We start from the raw sequence: 21,172 nt of genomic DNA, 5'->3' as shown, positions 1-21,172 counted from the left end.
TCTCCCAAGAAGATATGCTGAAGTCCTAACCCCCATACCTATGAATGGGATCTTAGTTGGAAATGGGGTCTCTGCAGATATAATTAAGATGAAGTCATGCTGGATCAGAGTGGGCCCTAAATCCAAAAACGTGTGTCCCTCTATGGAGAGAGATTTGAAGACACAGAGAAAATTGGAGTTACGCTGGCACAAGCCAATGAACACCGAGGATTGCTGGAAACTACCAGAAGCCAGAAAAGGCAAGGAAGTATTCTTCCCTAGAGCCTTTAAAGAGAATGTGGCCCTGCTGACACCTTGAATTGGGACTTCCAACCTCCAAAACTATGAGAGAATAAATTTCCATTGTTTAAGCACCCAGTTTGGGGTACTTTGTTACATCAGCCCTGGGAGACCAGAACAACATTTCGGGTCACTGGTTGGGCTTACAGGCACCTGACTCACCATATACTACTGGTCACCTTTTCATGAGAATATTATAGGTCAATGAACTGCCTGAGGATAGAAACTGTCTGCCAAACTTCCTTGCAGCCTCCCTAGAGCCTGGTGCCTAGTGACTTGATTGATTTAACCTCAAGCATGAGGATTCAGCTTCAACATTCCATCAGGAATGGGGCTGCTTTAGAAAAGGCACTTACTTTCTTCTCAGACTCAACAAGTAATGCCAAATTAAAAGTAATGGCAAAAGTCACAATTACTTTTGCACCAACCTAAAAGCAACATGATGAAGTAGAATGTGGGCGACTAATTCTCAGAGAATACATCTCCACTTCTTAGCTGCAATCCAATAGCCCCAATGTATTGAAACAAGCTTACCTGAAACTTTTCCTTATACCCTACTGCCACCAAATGCTACACAAAATGCAGTCCAAACACCAATCCTTCGCTCTCTGTCCCCAGCAGGGCTGGCCTGCCCAACATCCTGACCTTCCAGCACTGCCCCCACCTCCACAGACATATTCTCACCCACAGTGACTTGACTCTGTATTTTGGTCCCTATCTCAGTCTTCATAATCAAATTCTATGTGAAGTCAACCTTTGAAGCTCAATGACACAGCCCCATCATAACTACACAGGGAGATGAGCACACATGAAACAGTGCTGGCCACTGGGCCAGCCATCCCACTCCATGCACTTGGGCCCCAGAGTGAGCATGAGATTGGAAAGCAGAGCCTGCACTGCCCTCACCAGGCCTTAATTTGATCAGGCCTCTGATGGTGTCAGCATCTCACCGCACTGAATGTGCATCTAGTGTTTAAAGACCTGCATTTTTCATACAGTGTGGCCTTAAAGTCAAGGTATGGACCTCACCTGGTACAAGAGCCATGAAGGGATAATAAGGGAAACTTATATAAGTGATTTTCCCTTGACCTCTGAGTAGCATGAGACTCATAGGGATTGCTTCTTCCTTTTGCTTCCCCTGCCCTCATCTTCTCCTTCACCTGGGTCATGCCTTGTCCTCCCTCTCTGTGAATCTAAATCCTACCCAAACTTCAATGTCCAACTCAAATATGGCCTTCTCCAATAAACTTTCTTTCATTCCCCAAGTAATGACTGCAGACTCTTAACTCCCATTAAAACCTCTCATTTGGCATATAGCGAGAATATCTTATTTCATGGATATTTGAATATGTCTTTTATCTACTATTCAATCACAGAATGGAAGGCTTTTGAGAGCAAAGGTCTTATCTTATAATCTTTCCCTTTCAAGGTTTTTGGAATTAAATGAGAAAATGTAATCCAATGGCCTCTGTGATGTCTGGCATATAGTATATTCTCAATAAATGTCAATTCCTTTCCCTTTTACACATCTTTGCATCCCCAAGAGCATTTTGCGAAGTCTCTTGAATCGTCTAGCTGCCTAATAAATGTTAAATACATGAATCAATGCACAGAAATGGTAATATTTCAACTGTTTTCCTAAGGTCAATGAGTACAGTTCAGACATTTCCACTTTTCTCCCACAAGTCCTGAATTTGTGGGCTCATAAAGATTATTTCTGTTCCACACCTCTGAAGCTGAAAGCAACATTGTGATGCAGGAGGTAAGCAGTGGAAGGCTGACAGCGTCACCCAGCAGTGAGTCCAGAAGCAATCATCTAGGGCCTCCAGAACTGGCTGGACAAAATCAGGCAGCAGCCCAACCAACCTTTAAGCTGTTTAACTAATTTAGTCTTTGTAAAGAAATAGTGTGCAATTAATCCTTATTTTTGCACTCATCTCATACTTTTTCATTAATTTCTAATATTTTCATGTTCTTATAACAGGTAGGTGCTGCATCGTGTATAGCACCACTTTTCTTAAGCAAATTTAAATCCTCAGAGGTGAAACCCAACCAGCATGCCAGTAAGTTCGAATAGAGTTGGCACCTTTTGATGCTGTCAGTTATTAGGAGCTGAACAAATTCTAGATGTTCCTGAGATGGCAGGGGACAGATACAAGAAGACTCCTCCTTCATCCCTACTCCTAACACCATGGGACCTATTTATGCATTCCTCTTGAAAGGGAGAATGAAGAGTCCAGAAACTTCACAGGCTGGCTGGTCACTCCAGAGTCTCTCAGCTAAACCTTTGGATGGAGCAGGCCTTGCCCTCAGCATTGGGTTACCTTTGTTTATGTTCACAGAAAGAAAAGCCAGCCCAGAGCCTGAGACCCCCCTGGCAGAGGCCTGATTTCACACACATTTTCCCCAGATTCCTATTGGCTTGGCTGGAAACCACATATTAAAACCCACCAATCTTTCCACTTGAGCCTGATGAAAGCTTCACCAGAAACAGCTGCACTTCACATGTGGTTTAAGTTAATATCTTATCCCGACGGTTTAACTCTAACTGGCTGGGCTGCTTTTTTAATATTCACAATCCTCTTTTGTTTCACATTAAGAATATGTCTTTCATTACTTGCCAGAGCGGGGGGACACAATGAAGCTGGTAGCACTTCATTTTTGAAATGTCTGGAATAATTGTTTGTATTGTGTGTTACTCAAGGACCACTCCAGGTTGGCTATCTGAGATGCATACGAAAGTGTTAAAAACCCTGACGTGAACGTTGCTAGACCTATGTGGAATGTTTTCCTATTAAAAAAGTAAAGCCACATACTAATGGCTCAGATTTAGTTTCTAAATCCCAGAGCTCGTTGAGTCAAGCAACATGATAAATTCATTGCTTTGTTTCTTCCAACGGCTCTCAAAACCATCCCATCCCTTCAGCATGTAGGAAAGGTTAATCAGTATGTAGCTAATTTCACACACAGGCATGCCACACACATAGGCACGCTCTTGCTTTGTATCTGTACTGGACATGATTAACTTGCAAGTTCATAGAAATCGTGCAACTCTGGTTTCCCTGGCAAAATGCACATCAGGTTTTAGAGGTTTTGCCCTAGCGGCTCCTCCTCTCAGGATGTGATGTCACCTAGGGGCATCTTCACTGTGTGACATCATTCGTTATGCAATGGTGAGTTTGAGGTGCTGGGAATATTCTGCAGATTTCCACTTGTCTAGCACTTCTATAAAAAAGGTCAAGATTGGAAAGATTTCAACGAGCCCCTTTTGTACTCATTAGTCATTAAGATATGGCTAGACTTTTTGATGACTCTTGAATTTTTTTCCCTTATTTTATTTCTGTGTTTCATCCATGATTTGGAAGGAGGAGGAGGAGGAGGAGGACGAGGAAGATGAGGAGGATGAGGAGGAAGAAGACAGGAATTATTGCTGACCATTAATGAGTATTTTCATATGTGTAGAGCACTGTTCTGCATGCAATCTAAGTTAAGCCTCACAACAAACCTATCAGTGAAGTATTATCATCATCCCTGTTTTATAGGAGAAGCTGAAGCACAGGAAAATTAAATAACAAGATAACATGGATAATAAGTTATTATAGTAGAGACCACTAGTTAACCCCAATATTGTTTTCCCATTCTTCTCCAGTCATAGAACTACAGAAATCAGAATCGTATTGATTACTATTGGCTGGGCATATAGCCACCCAAATAAAGATTATGAAGTAGGAAGAATTCTAAATGGTCCCCAAGATTCCTACCCCCTGGTGTATATAGCCTTTAAACCCCCTTTTCTTGAGTACAAGTAGGACTGGTAATAGGATGAAATGATTGCTCCTTTAGATTAGGCTGTATTATATGACAGCAGTAAAGGGATTTTACAGACGGAGCTAAGGTCCCACATCAGTTGTCTCCGAGTCAGTCAAAAGGGAGATGACTCTGGGTGGGCCTGGCCTAATCAGGTGAGCCCTTAAAAGAAACTGGGCCTTTGCTGAAGAGAAAGAGTCAGAGGAATGCTCTTGCTGGCCTTGAAGGTGCAATGCCTTATTGTGGAAAGGGCCACAAGGCAGAGACTAGCAGCCAGCCTCTAGGAGCTGGGAACGGACTCACTGACAGTCAGCAAGAAAGTGGGACCTCAGTCCTGCAATCGCAAGGAACTAAATCCTGCCCATAACCAGTAACCTTGGACAAGCATCCTGAGTCTCAGATGGGATCGCGGTCCTGGATGACACTTCGATTGCAGCCTGATGAGACCCTGAGCAAAGGACGAGCACTCCTGATCCCCAGAAACTGAGAGATAATAAAGTTGTGTCGTTTAAGCCACTGAGTCTGTGCTCATTTGTTATACAGCAATACAAAACTAATGCAGGTTACACTTCCCAAATGCCTTTGCAGTTGGTGATGCCATGTGACTAAGGTCTGGCCAATAGGTTTTAGCTGCAGTGATGTGAGTAGCTTCCCTTCTGTACCTTCCCTTCCTCTCTCCCCTCTTCTTCTGGCAGGATTATGGATGTTGTGGAAAGCCACCTAAAGCATAGGGGTGAGAGAAACACCCTGAATATGGTGAAGCAACAAGATAAGAAGAGCCTGGATCCCTCAAATTTTAGGATTGCCGTATCAGTCCTGAACTGCTTACACCCACACTGTTAAGTGATCATGAAATAAACACCCATCTTGCTTGGTGAAGGCATTCTTACCTGGTGTCTGTGCTACAGGAGTTGAACCTACCCCGACCTAACTGGCAGAGCTCAAAATGGACCCAGGTAGTGTGATCCCAGAGCCCATTTGCTTAGCTCCTTCACCACCCTGCTGCCCAGGCACCATATTACATCACAGTAGAATTGGAATCTCACACTGTTAGAGCTTGATGAGATTGTACTGGTCAAGTCAGTCAAATCAGTCAAGCGGACAAGAAAGAGGGACTCAGATCCCTTGGAATTATGGCAATGTATTGCAAGCATACCTCTGAAAATGGGGTGTCATGGGAAGCTGAACTTTGCATCCCAGTTCTGAAACATACAGCAATCTCAGGGAGACAGATGCATCACTCGGCATTTTGGGGTGGTAGCAAGTTCAGTGACCTGCCAGATTTCTTGGCATTAACTTGAAAGAGAAGAAGACACTTATTTGATTTGATTTGATTTCTACTAGTCAAATGGGCACCTGGATTAAGCAGACTCTCCCCCAGGCACCCCAGAGGCCTCTGACATCCCTTATGTCCAGCCCAGACACGGCCTTTCTGTGGCCTCAGCATATCTGCCCAGTCCAATCAGCTATAGCCCTAATAAAAAGGTTGGTTTCCCTCCACCCATGAGCCATGCCATACATGACATGCATGTGAATAATGATCTGAGCTGTGTTATCTGGCAGAGGCGATGCTCACGGCTCTGCTCCATGTTCTGGGACATGACTGGACTCTCATTTTAGGGAGGAAGATCCAAGAGAGGGAAAGAGACTTTCCCAGGAAGCAACAGCCTGCTATTTTCCTGCTAACCAGGACAGAGGCTAGTCTGCATCCCCCTATCCAGGTGGCCCCTGCAGTCATGGCTTTTCTGCTTCTAGAAGCCATCCCTGAGGTCAGCTGAATTTAGACCTATGGTATCTCCAGTACAGCACTTTGTCATCTGTTTGTGATAATAGTTTTCCAATTCTTGTCACTTCCTCCAGAACATCATTGCAGAACTCAAAACACATTGCATCATACAAAATGAAGTGGAGAATGAAGGTAATTATCCAATTATTAAAAACCATTTCTTATTCGAAGAGCTAAATAACTCTTCAAGTCTGCATTTTACATGTGTTCCTCTGATGTGAATTTGACCCTTGCCTACTTGTTTTTCAGTAAAGTCCAAAATCCAAAATAGCCCAACACAGAGACCCCCTCCCAGTATTTCACAGCCTCAGTAATAAAGCTCCTTATCAGATCTAACTTAAATCTTTCTTGAAACAACTTAAGTCCTTCTGTACCATCCTCTGCAAGTGCAGAACAGCCAGGGTGCAGGTTGCAGGATGTGGGGGGATTATTACAGTGAAATCGGCCCACAGATCTCAAGATGAAAGTTTGTTGTTTCTCCAGACTGTCTAGGTGACTGCCTTTTGAAATCGCACATGGCTTATACTGCCATTCGTGTAGTTTAAGAAAAAAATTAAATAAAACTATAAAAGGAAACCAGCAGTGTTTTAAGAGATTTCATTTCTACTTGATGCTCGTACTCATTTGCAGGGAGGCAGGAGGAGTGCTATTATTATATAGGGTCTCTGGAAACACTTAAAGTTCAGAAAGACCCATGACCCCAATCCAAGCTTCTAGACAGAAGAGACAGTGTGCAAAGGCAAAACCCTCCACTTACTTTCTTCTTCATCACATTGGGGTAAGTGGTTTGCCCCTCGATGTCCAGCCTTTACCATTCTGTGCCTCAGAGGCTGACACACCCCCACAGCATCCAGGTTCCCCTGCCCTCTGGCTTCTGACTGAGATCGACCGAGGGGCAGTGTGATCACTAATTTTAACGGGTCAGCTTGGTTGGACATGGTACACAAATACACAGTCGAACATTATTCTAGATGTTTCTATGAAGGTGTTTTGTGGATGAGCATAGCATTTAAATCAGTGGACTTGAAGCAGAATACCCTACATAAGGTGGGTGGGCTTTATCCAATCTGTGGAAGGCCTTCATAGAACAAAGACTGACCTCCCACTGAGGGAGAAGGAATTCTGCCAGCAGACAGGCTTTGAACTCCCTGAGTCTCCAGTCTCACAGCCTACCCCATCAGTCTTCGGACTCACCACGCCTCCACAATCGCATAAGCCAGCTCCTTAAATAAACGAATGAATCTCTCTTTCTCTGTCTCTCTCTCTCTGTCCCTCTGTCTGTCACACACACACACACACACACACACACACACACACAGACACCAGTGGTTCTGCTTCTCTGGAGAACCCTGACTAGTACAGGCAGCAACACTAGGAAATCAGACCAGATGGAGGAAGAGAAGCAAGGATTTATCCCCTAGCTCCTCCTGTGTGGGGTCTGCACACAGCCCCAGCCATCTCAGGGTAGGGGAGCCATGCCCCCTTCTCACACCCTCAGGCATGCAGGTAATACCTGCACTCTCTTTTCTTAAATCCAAGGACTGCACTAACCTTAAACGGTTTCCCCACACCATGCTCACCTCTTTACAAATGATCCTCTAATTAACTTCTCAATTTATTCTACTATGAGCCTGCTGAAACCTTGACTAACACCAGTGTCACCAGAATGTGGAGGCCATGGCAAACTTGCTGTGGCATTCAGGGCCTTCCTTGTCTGACCTCAACCTCCCCTTCCAGGGTCTTTTTCTGCCATGTTCATTCGCTCCAAAGACACACAAAAACACAGGGTAACATACTCGGTATTGTCACCAGACTGCGGCTCTCCCCCACATAGCACCCCCACTCCAACACCTCTGTCACTCTCTCTGGATGTCAGCACCCCACAGTGTCCTATGCGCATTACCAAACAACCACAGACTAGTAACTTAAAAATGAATAAGAGGGCTGGGCGGGGTGGTTCACACCTGTAACCCCAGCACTTTGGGAAGCCAAGGTGGGTGGATCACCTGAGGTCATAAGTTCAAGACCAGCTTGACCAACATGGTGAAACCCTGTCTCTACTAAAAATACAAAAATTAGCCAGGCATGGTGGTGGGCACCTGTAATCCCAGCTACTCAGGAGGCTGAGGCAAGATAATTGCTTTAACCCAGGAGGCAGGGGTTGAGGTAAGCTGAGATTGCACCACTGCACTCCAGCCTGGGCGACAGAGCGAGACTCTGTCTCAAAAAAAAAAAGAAAGAAAGAAAATGAATAAGAGCTGGGAATCACTGCCCGTTGTGGCTCTTTGCTATTTCATCACATCCTCCAACTTTGGTTCTGTAATCAAGTATCCTCCATCTCGTCAACCAGTCAGTGGGGTTGGTTGGTTTGTTTGTTGTTGTCTTGTTCAACCCAAGTCCCCTTTGTCCCCTGTAGTCATATTTGTAGCCAAGTTGTTAGGGTATTCAGCAAGGCATGGGAATCTGCTGGAGTAAGCTATTGCTTCATTTTGTTTTCACACCACGTGCTCAAGAATGTCTGAGCAGGTATGACAGTTTTTGTTTTGTTTTTTGTGTATTTAAATTGCTTAGGATGCTCCAAAGGCTTTGTTTTAAAAATAAATAATAAATATCACATGGAAAAATGAAGAACTGTATAGGTTTTAGTAAAAATCATGCTTATGTCTTCTTTTCTTCTGGATTTTCCTAGATTGTGTTAAAAATAGGAACACACGTTTTTCAGCCTGACACTGTGTCTACCACAGAAATAATGAAAAGCAATGAAAAATGGAAATGAGCAACATGACAAAACCAGTCCCGCTGAGGTTTCAGCTAAAAGAGAAAAAAGGAACAAATAGAACCAAGGCTGTAGCAGCACCTACAATTAGCATAAGCTGCATCAATGAGATGTCAAAGTTTCAGAATTAATAAGCCCCAGGTCAGCCACCCAGGTGATGGCCACATAGACCAACTAAACAAGAAAGTCCCACAGAAGGGAGGCTTGTGGTCAGACAATAGATTCTGAGATTCTAAGCAATGAGACAACTGAAAGTTAGATTGCACATAAACATATTCAAATACAAGCATATCGTGTTTTTTGTATGTTACTTTATTGCACTTGTCATATATTGCATTTTTTTACAAACTGAAGGTTTTGGGCTATCCTGCTTTGAGCAAGTCGATGGGCACCATTTTTTCCAACAGCATGTGCTCACTTCCTGTCTCTGTGTCACATTTTGGTAAATCTCACAATATTTCAAATGATTTGTTATAACTGTTACGGTGATCTGCAATCAGTGATCTTTGATGTTTCTATTGTAATTTTTTGGGGAGTGGCATGAACTGTGCTCATACAAGATGGAGAGCTTAATAAATGTGTATGTTCTGACTGCTCCACTGACTGGCCATTCCCCTGTCTCTCCCATTCTCCTCAGGCCTCCCTAACCCCTGAGACACAACAATACTGAAGGTAGGATAATTAATTACCCTAGAATGACCTCTAAGTGTTCAAGTGAAAGGAAGCATCTCACATCTCTCCCTTTAAATCAAAAGCTAGAAATGATTACGATTAGTGAGCAGGGCATGTCGAAAGCTGAGATAGGCCTTTTGCACCAAACAGTCAAGTCATGAATGCAAAGGAAAAGTTCTTAAAGAAAATTAAAAGTGGTACTCCAGTGAACACATGAATGATAAGAAAGCAAACAGCTTTATTGCTGATACAGAGAAAGTTTTAGTGATCTGGATAGAAGATCAAATCAGCCACAACATTCCTTTAAGTCAAAGGAAGCAATCCTCCCAAGCAAGGCCCTAACTCCCTTCAACTCAGTGAAGGCTGAAAGAGGTGAGGAACCTACAGAAGAAAAGTTAGAAGGTAGCAGAGGTTCATGAGGTTAAAGGAAAGAAGCCATTTCCTTAACACAACGGTGCAAGGTGAAGCAGCAAGTGCTGATGGAGAAGCTGCAGCAAGTTATCCAGGGTATCTAGCTCATTTCACTGATGAAGGCGGCTACACTAAACAAAAGATTTTCAAGGAAGATGGAACAGCCTTCTGTTGGAAGAAGATCTCATTAGGACTTTCATAGCTCGAGAGAAGAAGTCAATGCTTGGCCTGGCCAGGCGCAGTGGCTCACGCTTGTAATCCCAGCACTTTGGGAGGCCGAGGCGGGCGGATCACGAGGTCAGGAGATCGAGACCACGGTGAAACCCCGTCTCTACTAAAAATACAAAAAATTAGCCGGGCGTGGTGGCGGGCACCTGTAGTCCCAGCTACTTGGAGAGGCTGAGGCAGGAGAATGGCGTGAACCCGGGAGGCAGAGCTTGCAGTGAGCCGAGGTCACGCCACTGCATTCCAGCCTGGGCGACAGAGCGAGACTCCGTCTAAAAAAAAAAAAAAGAAGTCAATGCTTGGCCTCAAAGCATCAAATGACAGCCTACTCTTTTGTTAGACGCTAGTGCAGCTGGTGACCTTGAGTTGAAGCCAATGCTCACTTACCATTCCTAGGAACCTTAAGTATTATGCTAAATCTACTCTGTCTGTGCTCTATAAATGGAACAACACATTCTATTTGTATTCTGGGTGACATCTGTTGACAGCATGGTTTGCTAAATATTTTAAGCCCACTGTTGAGACCTGTTCCGAAGAAAAAGTTCCTTTTAAGATGTTATTGCTCATTGACAATACATCTGGTCACCCAACATTTCTGCTGGAGATGTTAAAGGAGATTAATCTTGTTTCCATGCCTTCTAACAACACATCCATTCTGCAGGCCCTGAAGCAAGGAGTAATTTCTACTTCAAGTCTAATGATTTAATAAATAAATTATGTAAGGCTATACCTGCCACAAGCAGTGATTCCTTAGGTGGATCCAGACAAAGTAAATTGAAAACTGGAAAGGATTCACCATTGTAGGTGCCATTAAGGACAGTTGTGATTCATGGAAAGAAGTCAAAATATCAATATGAACAGGAGTTTGAGAGAAATTTATTCCAACCCTCATGAATGACGTTGAGGGATTCAAGACTTCAGTAGGGGAAGTCACTGCAGATATGATAGAAATATCGAAAGAACCAGAATTAGAAGTGGGGCCTGAAGATGTTGCTGCAATCTCATGGTAAAACTTAAATGGATGAAGAGTAGCTTCTTATGGATGAGCAAAGAAAGTGGCTTCTTGAGATGGAATCTACTCCTGGTGAAGATGCTGTGAACATTGTTGAAATGAATACAAAGGATTTAGAATATTATATAACCTTCATTGATAAAGCTATGGCAGGATTTGGGAGAAACTATTCCAATTTTGAAAGAAGTTTTACTGTAAGTAAAATGCTGTCAAACAGCATTACATGCTACAGAGAAATCTTCTGTGAAAGGAAAAGTTGGTTCATCTAGCAAACTTTATTATTGTTTTAAGAAATTACCTGAGCCTTCAGCAACCACCACCCTGATCAATCAGCAGCTGTCAACATCAAGGTAAGAGCTTCCACAAAGGCAAAAAGATTACAACTCACTGAAGGCTCAGATGATCGGTAGCATTTTTTGGCATTAGAGTATTTTTAAATTGAGGTACATACATTGTTTTTCTAGGCATAATGCTATCACACACTGAATAGACTACAGTATAGTGTAAACATAACCTTTATGTATGAACTGGGAAGCCAAAAATTTGGGGTGGCTTTCTTCATTGTGATATTCATAATATTCCTGAGGTATGCTTGTAGTTAATACCAGGTAACTGGGCTTTTGAAAACTAGTGCACAGTCCTAGTCTGGACTAATCCTAAGAAAATCAGTGAAATTTACTTCAGATGATAAAAGGAAAGTTAAGAATCCTTTCCTCCCCTCCACCCCCCACTGCTGTGGTCTTTGGAAGATTCCCACAAAGCCCTGATCTCAGCAGAGGACTAATTTAAGATGCAATTGCTCTAAACACATAAGCCTAACTGCATACCCCTTATTGCAAAAAAAGGCTGACCCTGTGACATGGTGTTCTGGGTTCTTTAAAGATACATCTCAAACACTCATGCAAATGTGTGCTGTGTCACACTGCATCTGGGCTAATTTTAATATGGAAAGAATACTGTGCATTTCTTTTTTTTTTTTTTTTTTGAGATGGAGTCTCGCTCTGTTGCCCAGGCTGGAGTGCAGTGGCGTGGTCTCGGCTCACTGCAAGCTCCACCTCCCAGGTTCACGCCATTCTCCTGCCTCAGCCTCCCAAGTAGCTGGGACTACAGGTGCCCGCCACCACGCCCGGCTAAATTTTTTATTTTTAGTAGAGACGGGGTTTCACTGTGTTAGCCAGGATAGTCTCAATCTCCTGACCTCGTGATCCACCCGCCTCAGCCTCCCAAAGTGCTGGGATTACAGGCATGAGCCACCGCGCCCAGCTGTGCATTTCTTACTAGGAAAATGGCAATCTCTGCTGGGGCAGGTGACTGTGTTACCTTTATCACATGGTCTTGCCCATCCCCGTTTATACCACTGCATGTGGCAATTGGAGAGGCACAGATTTAAAATACCAGTTTTTGAAGGTAGTTGCATTTCAATAGAAGACTCCTGAGGCTGGGAAAAACTGGAAGGGTCAAAGGAATGCATCTCCAATAGCGGAAAGATAGGCATCGGGCTGATGCTTTTGGAGAGAGTATTTCCCCTGTTTGCTCCTCTCTACCTCCCACAGTGATGTGGCCTCTGGGCCAATCCTGGTCCTGGAGTATCTTTCTGAAAAGAATCTATTTCCCTCTTTCAAGCTCAGGAGAGGTAAGCAATGAGTTGCCAGTTGACACAGTTTGGGCACTTGTCCCCTCCAAATCTCCTGTTGAAATCTGATGCCTAACATTGGAGGTGGGGCCTGGCGGGAGATGTTTGAGTCATGGGGGTGCATCCCTCATGAACAGCTGGAAGCCATTCTTGCAGGATTGGGTGTGTTCTCACTGTTAGTTCCCACAACTTCTGGTTGTTAAAAAGAGTCTGGCACCTCCATCCCCTCTCTTTCTTGCTTTCTTTCTTGCCATGTGATGCACTGGCTCCCGTTCCCCTTATGCCATGATTGGAAGTTCCCTGAGACCCTCATCAGAAGCAGATGTTAGTGTCATGCTTCTTGTACAGCCTGAAGAACCATGAGCCCAATAAACCGCTTTTCTTTACAAATTGACCAGCCTCAGATATTCCTTTACAGCAACACAAAATAGACTACTCTACTCTTCTTCATACAGTGGAAGCCAGGAGTCCCCCCAGACCGTCTTCCAACCTGCCCTGGGTTCCTCTGTGGCCTGGAATAAAACAGATGCTGGCAGACTGCCTCCAGATGCTCTGATTGACACAAACATCAGCAACCATCTCTTCCATTTTGGTTCAAGGCTAACTGCCTCATGCCTCAACATAACCAAAATGCACAATCAAGCAAAGGATTTGGGGCCTGGCCAGCGGAGTCATTTCTTAGAAGCACAGGCCATCCCATGCACCTCAGTGGTTGGCAGGGGAGCCCTAATGCCAATTTATCTGCCCACACCCTCATCGTAGCATCTTTGTCCTCAACCTGTAACCATCCATGCATGTTTCCATCAATCTGTCTCCCTGTTTGCTCCCTCTAGTGAGGGTAGTATAAAAAAAAGTTTTCTTGAAAGAGGGAAGTATTGTGGATGAGCCCAGAATTTCTAGTTTAAACCTGAAGAAGACTGATACCATAAATAAACACCCTCCCCACCTATAAACAAGCACATAAGTCTCCTTTTAGGGTTGATTAACAGAAAATAGACTAAGAGAGATTTCTCACCCACTCTGTGTTCTCTAAACCATGGGCAAGAAAAGGCTCCCACCCAGTGCCTGGCAGCAGAAATTGAATATAATTTCATGGTCAGTGAATGCAAATAGGCACTTGTGAAGGGTGGCTTTATAAAAGTCTAATCCCAATCATGACAGTCTTCTCCCAGGACCCTCTCCAGCTCTGTCACGAGATTGTCTGTAGGGTCTCTCATGGTCAGCCTGTGACAACACCTGTGGATTAGTTCATTCTTACATTGCTATAAAGAGCTACCTGAGACTGCATAATTTATAAAGAAAAGAGGTTTAATTGGCTCACGGTTCTGCAAGCTGTACAGAAAGCAGGGCTAGGGAGGCCACAGGAAACTTACAATCATGACAGAAAGCAAAGAGGAAGGAGGCACACCTTACTTGACCAGAGCAGGAGAAAGAGAGTGAAAAGGGAAGTGCTACACACTTACAAACAACCAGATCTCATGGCAACTTGCTCACTATCACATGACCAGCAAAGGGAAAGTTCATCCCCATGATCCAATCACCTATCACCAGGCCCCCTCTCCAACACTGGGGATTACAATTCAACATGAAATTTGGGCAGGAACCCAAATCTAAACCATATCAACCTGCATCAGTCTCAACCAAGCTCTGGTTCAGGAGTCGAGTCCACCAAGACAACTGCTCCCTGGGCAACACAGGCTGTGTCCTTGTCAACCCTTCTACTACCACATGACCCTCAGGTTTTAGGGTCAACTTTTTAAAAAGTTCCATTATCCCTTTGCCTCTGGCACTAGAGACCCATGTCTAGAATCTGTGAGGCCTGCCACATGGGCCTGAGATCAAAAACCTTAGTTCTACCTCCGCTTGAGGGCACACACAGTCACTGGCTTAGACTGGTTTGCGTTTACTTGTTTAGGTGTTTGACATTCAAAATATTGTTAAATGCAAGCATTGAAATCTACTACAGTTTTTCTCTTTACTTCCGTTTGTAACCTATTGAAACCCCTATAACTGGAAATAACTCTGACCTCTTCATCTTATGAAGACCCCATTTCCTTACTGAACATGTAAAGGGACCCACATCTGCCATGTTCATAGCTGCACGGTACTGGGCTGGTGGTAGGTGATCAGGAAACACCCCTTGATTCAACATCTCTCAGATGGCAACCAAGTCCCCATTATTTCTGGGCTCAAATACCAACTAGCAGGTTCTTTCTTCATTAATTAACTCCAACACACTCAATCCTAAATTATCTCTCTCCTTCCTAGTGAAAGACTAATTTCACTCATACACACCCCTCCCAGATCCTCATTCTCTGATCCACCACTGGCATTCTCCTGTCTTTGTACATGACTGTCTTCTCTGCCAACCTTGCAAAGGTGCCATGGCAAAATGGCAAATTGTCAGTCTTGCCTGATGATGAAAAACATAAAGAGCCAAATAGCACCATATAACCCACAAGGAAGCACTGTACTCTATGCAGATAGAGGTTAAGTTCTAAGACTACCCTTTATATCTAAAAAGGGGGAGTTGCCTACAAATCCACAAATCCTTCTTTCCCAGTTTACCAAGTGTGATGCTTGTCTCCAAAGACAGCCACCATCAATTCCTTCCCTCCTCCCATCAAGAAGTAAAGACTAGGTCTCTACTCCCTTCAATCTGTGCGGCTGTGAGGAATTGAATGGGGTGGTGGAGATACAGTACCAGCTCTGGGCACAGCCCTTAAAAGAATTGGCACTTTCTGCTTTCTCTCTCTTGGAGCCCTAAGCCACCATGTAAGACCAGGTTATACTAATAGACAGAGGCCATGTGGGGACATCACTAAAGTGCCATATGTGAATCAAGAAACCACCTTGAATGTCCTGGCCTCCGTCCACTCCAGTCCTCCCATCTGAGGCCCCAAACATTCTGAAGCAGAGATGAACTGTCTTCTCCGTGGCTCTTCCAAATTTCTTACCCATAGAAACATGAAAAATAATAAAATAGGTGTAAGGCACTAGGTTTTAGGGATAGCTTGTTATACAGCAATAGATAGCCAGAACACCAATAAAGGATTCACATTAAGGAAATATTTCAATTTCTGCGCTAAGAATTGCATTTGTAGCCCAGGCGCAGTGGCTTACGCCTGTAATCCCAGCATTTTGGGAGGCTTAGGTAGGCAGATTACTTGAGGTCAGGAGTTCGAGACCAGCCTGGCCAACATGGTGAAACCCCGTCTCTATTAAAAATACAAAAAAAAAATTAGCCAGGTATGGTGGTGGCTGCCTATAATCCCAGCTACTTGGGAGGCTGAGATGGGAGGATCGCTTGAATCCAGGAGGCAGAGGTTGCAGTGAGCCGAGATCAATGCCACTGTACTCCAGTCTGGGTGAAAGAGTGAGACCCTGTCTCAAAAACAAAAAACAAAAAAACTCACAAAGAATTTCATTTCTATGCCAATATCAAAGACAAGGAAACACTGCCTTAAACATATCAGAGTTTTCTTTTCTTTCACATAACATGAAGCTTGCCTCCCAGCATTATCTTGGCAGCCTAGAGCCCAGGTCTCCACAATTCTCTTTTTTTTCCTCATGCATCCAGCTCCAGCCACCAGTATTCCAGGAATCAGGAAGGAAGAAGAAGTAGTGCCTTTATCAGAAAAGCATAGCTTTCCTAGAAATGCCCAGCACGGGGTTCTATTTATATCTCATTGGCCAGAACTATTTTACACAGCCACCCCACACAAAAGGGACAGAGAACTACAAGGCTTTAACTGGTAATGGCCACACCGAACAAAACTGGGGTTTGGTTAGAGGAAAGAATGATATTGGAGAGGCAACTAGCTCTCTCTGCCATATTCAATAAGGAAATAGATTACATTAGCCAAAGTTCAGAAACAGAGCTGGCTTCTGGGTCAATCCATTGATGTCATCAAAGACCCAGGAATTTCCCATTTCCCCACTCCGCTGTTTGCAGCATTTGCTTCAGCCTAAGGCCAGCTTTCCTCCATGTTATGGCTAGCTGCCAGTAGCAATTGGGCTACATGCCTCCTGTTCATATCCAGCAGGAGAGTCTGGCTTCCCCTCCATCTCTCTTAAGAGCAAGGAAGTAAGGGGACACTTTTAAGCATAGACATTAAACTGTGCCTGATACATACTGAAGACCATTCCTTATTCCTCAGTCAACAGGGATCTCATTGCCAACAAAGGACTTTCATTCACAAGTTTTGGTTAGGATAAAAGTGAGGGGTCTGCAGTCAGCTGGCCTGGGTTTGTATCCATCGTATCGCTTTTTAAGCTGTGTGATCTTAAGCAAGTTACTTAGGCTTTCTGAGTAAAAGACTACTTTCTTTGTGTGTAGACAGAGAAGAGCTTATAGTTTCTACTGGTTTAGGTTTCATGCAAGGAATAAATAAGACAATACATGTAAAGTACTTAGCATGGTGCCTGGAAACCAGTGAGCATTAAATAGATTTTGGTGATTACGATTATGCAGAATGTTTCCCACGAAGCCCCGTGTGAGTTTTGCCAAGAGATAAATAAATGTAAATCAGCGATGCACAACTCTTCCTTCTCTTTCCTTTGCAGTTTAATGATATCAACTTCTGCATCCTGAAAGACTCAAATATTTTGTTTTTACAAGTCTTTCTTCAGAAATGACCTGTTCCATCTCTCATGCTGCTACAGGTAAACTTGAAATTCAAACCGTTCATCTGACACCTGGACTTATCTGAAAATTTACTACCAAACAATCCACTGGAGGACCCCATAATTAATCCAGTTCCATCATTATCACATCTCTACTAAACATATCATTAAACAGCTGAAACAATGCTTTCAAGGGTATTTTTTCACAATTCATTTCAACAAGAATTTAAGCACCTAATAACCAAATTAGATTATCTAGACAGTAACTCCACCAGTTGTATCATAGTCAGCACATATAATTACCCCAAAAACTAAATCAACAATATTTTTTCAGTTTGACTAAATAGTATTAAACAGACCATAAAACATAGGAAAGGAAACTAATTGCTAATACCTATTATTAACAATAACAGTTGGTATCACCATAATGTACTAGCTCAGGCACCATGCTAAATGCTTACTAACATTGTAGAGACTTACTATTATGATTCCCATTTTACAGATGAGGAAACTGAGAATCTAAGAAGTTGAGATCAGAGTTCCCAAGTAGCAGAATCAGAATTAGAAAATCTAGGTCTGTTCTGACTCTAGAGCACAAGCCCTTAAACAGCAAACACACCAGTAGATGATTGAGCTCTTTACAGAAACCTCTGGCAGGCGCTGAAATTTTATCTCCTGTGGAAAGAACAGTAGGTGCAGAAACCAAAGATTTTGGAGTCAGACAAATGTGAATCTTGATTCACTGTGTCATGTAGTCTTAGATAGTCTTGACCGTGGTCAAGATGTGTAAACTTTCTGAGGCTTGGTTTTCCCATCTCATAGGCAAGGCAAGGAGATAGTAATGCAAGCATGAGCCAGTGTCCAGGCTAGTGCCTGCCACAACATCAGCCCCCAGAAGCATTAGCTTCCCTTCCTCATTTTCCTCCCTCTTCCTGTCTAATTATCATACTCCCCTGTGAAGAAAGTCAATAATTTTTTTTTTTTTGAGATGGAGTCTCGCTCTGTCGCCCAGGCTGGAGTGCAGTGGCTCCATCTCGGCTCACTGCAAGATCCGCCTCCCAGGTTCACGCCATTCTCCTGCCTCAGCCTCCCAAGTAGCTGGGACTACAGGTGCCCACCACCACGCCCGGCTAATTTTTTTTGCATTTTTAGTAGAGACGGGGTTTCACCGTGTTAGCCAGGATGGTCTCAATCTCCTGACCTTGTGATCCGCCCGCCTTGGCCTCCCAAAGTGCTGGGATTACAGGTGTGAGCCACCGCGCCCAGCCAGAAAGTCAGTAATTTAAGCATGATTTATCACTCGTTCAGGCCTTGGTCCAACTCTAAGAGTTAGTATTCACAATTTTTTTTGAATTATTACATGTTAATAAACAGTACATGCCTACACAAATCAGTGTGTTTCTTCTAAACAATGCCTTATTAAGAACTCTTATTTTAATTATTCAAAAGTGAAATTCATCATCGGACTCCAGTCCTGTAGAGTTTCTGTGCTGCATCCACTCAGGGCCACATGGGTCACAAAGCCAGCCTCAATCCCTCTCTGGCCATGCACCTTTGAGACTGGAAGCAGGAAGGGGTCCCTGTAGCAGATCAGTAGCCCAGGAAAGGTCTGGGGATAAGAATGGGATATGCAATCACTCAACTCAGGAGAAAGCCAATTAGAGTGAATATGTGTCACTCCTTTGACCCACCCAACACATTTGTATGTCTTCTCTATAGTGGGGAATTCTCCACCCTATGAATTCCTGTCTTCTCTTGTGGAAAACACTGATTGTTAGCAGCATGACCACAATAATCCTCTTATCCCCATTTGCCTGTCCCTTTGCAATGTGATTTTGCTTTTCCTCCCATCAGGAGCTGGTATCTATTACCTGACCCCTTGAGTCTGGGCATAGGTAATGTTTTGTGACTTTGAAACCTAGGCCTCAAGAGATGTTGCAATTTCCATTATCACCCTCTGGGAACTCAGTGCTGCCATGGGAGGGAACCTAGGATAGTCTCCTTGAAGATGAAAGCCAATGCAGGAAGAGAAGCCCAGACAACAAGACCAACCACCAGTCATGGAAGTGAGGCCACCATAGACCATCCAGGCCTGGGAGAGTGGCCAGGTGGTGCAGCCACATGAGTGACTCCAGGCAAGAAAGGTGAATGAACTGTCCAGCTAAGCCCAGCACAACCTGCTACTCATTAAACATGAGCAAATAAAATAGTTGTTATAAGCAACTGCACTTGGGGGCAGTTTACTATACAGCAATAAATGACTGAAACACTTACATCCCAATCTTCCTTACAGCTGTAAAGGAAGTGTAAATGTGATGTGATCTAGGTCCCACCAATTAGACACTCATCTTCAATCACTGTAGGCTTTAGCCAGAAGCTAATCGATTAAAGAAGCACCTGTCAAGAGTAGAAGCGACTATGTCTGGTTTCCACAGGGCAGTGACAGCGATTCTAGCAGTAATGTTTAGTGCCCAGGATCAGCAGTGACATCTCTGTGGCCAATGGGGGTGGCAGCAGTGTCCATACCCAGCTCTGTGGACAACGTGGGCCATCATTTCTGGCTATGTGGTCTCCAGCCTGATTTTCTGGCCGCTCTAGGGACTCTCTGAGCTAACTGTCTCAATTTGAGTTCCCTCAAAAGCAGAGCCTAAGGCTCGCATATGGGTGCAAGTAATTTATTTGGTGATCCCAGGAATCAGAAGTAAAGGAAAGAGGAGAGTAAAACAGAAAAGGAAGAAAAGTTAATGAGTTGCTGGGGCTCAGTCCTAGTGGGGACCCACTGAAGAATCATGCAGGATGAAATGCAAAATTCTCCCTCCAAAGGATAAATGTCTGAAGCTTCTATCCCCTGGCTTCCAACCCAATTTGTTGAGGTTGCACTTGGAAGTGTTGACTCCCCAGTACTGCCAGGCTGCCCTCTGTAAGAACTGGGCAAACTTCATGGCCTCAGGAGAAGCCCTGAGTCAGAGAAGAGCATGAAGACAGAGGACATGGGGTAAGATGCAATTCGTGGGCAGCTGAACTAACTACTACAGCCACAGCTAACATCAGACAGAGGTCAACCAAAAGGATGTGACATGAGCACAAGACGCATTTGTTGTGCTACTGAACATCTGGCTATGGGTGCTAATGCTTAACAACTGGCTCTCCTGGGGAAAGATGAGGCAGAGGGCTCTGAATTGTATTGTTTGCCAATTTCCATGGTGTAAATACCCCTACCATGGCTGATTTCAAGCTAACAATGTGGCACCAACCAGTTTACAAAGTTCCTGGAATTGTAACAATTTAAGTCCACCCATCTGAGGCTCTGGAGCTTATACTGGCTCCAGCCCACCACTGCTTACAATCTTCTAATAAATTCCTATTCTGGTTAAGCTCACTTAATGTTTTAAACTAAAAACCTGGGCAACTATAATCAATTGCAAGAGGGAAGATTACAAAGGTTGGGAATCAGAAATTGGGCAAAGACCAACGGTACTATATCAAAGGTATGTATAATAGGTATGCTTTCTGGCATCTTTTCTCTGACCAAAATGACACCAAGCCTTCCACTACATCTCAGGGCATAATTCCTGATCCCATCCATACCTAGGGAGTGGAAATCACCCACAAATGTCATTGCAGTCTAGGCAAGAAACGTGAGGCAAAGGGCTGGGTAGACAATAACAGAAAGTCTTCCAGTGATAAACTATTCTCAATGTCAGGAAATTCTTCTTTGCCTGAAAACCAAATCCCCCATGTAGCAGTTTAAATGTTTTTCCACCAGTTTTATTCTTGGTAGAGGCAGTACAATTATCTACAACCTCTGTAGAGTAACCTTTCAGGTACTTGAAGGCTTTTCTTTTCCAAAGGAAATAGTCAGAAATAGTCCAACATTGGCCTTTTGTCAGAAATTCAATTTTCTGATGCTTTAACCTTCTCTGGGGCTTTCTTTCTAATCTTGTT

The 21,172-nt window shown here is 43.8% G+C and overlaps 1 long non-coding RNA gene across 1 annotated transcript; it reads left to right on the top strand.

Annotated features, from left to right (window-relative positions):
- The first annotated feature begins 5,193 nt into the window (after positions 1-5,193).
- LOC105738242 lies at positions 5,194-6,050 on the top strand. The gene is made up of 3 exons (XR_001114011.1): positions 5,194-5,571; positions 5,707-5,855; positions 5,947-6,050. It is a non-coding gene; the product is annotated as an uncharacterized LOC105738242 (long non-coding RNA).
- Positions 6,051-21,172: the final 15,122 nt, after the last annotated feature.

This window comes from Nomascus leucogenys, chromosome 22a (genome assembly GCF_006542625.1).
Source record: "Nomascus leucogenys isolate Asia chromosome 22a, Asia_NLE_v1, whole genome shotgun sequence".
NCBI classification, from domain to species: Eukaryota; Metazoa; Chordata; class Mammalia; order Primates; family Hylobatidae; genus Nomascus; species Nomascus leucogenys.
This window is presented reverse-complemented; position numbering and strand designations above follow the sequence as displayed.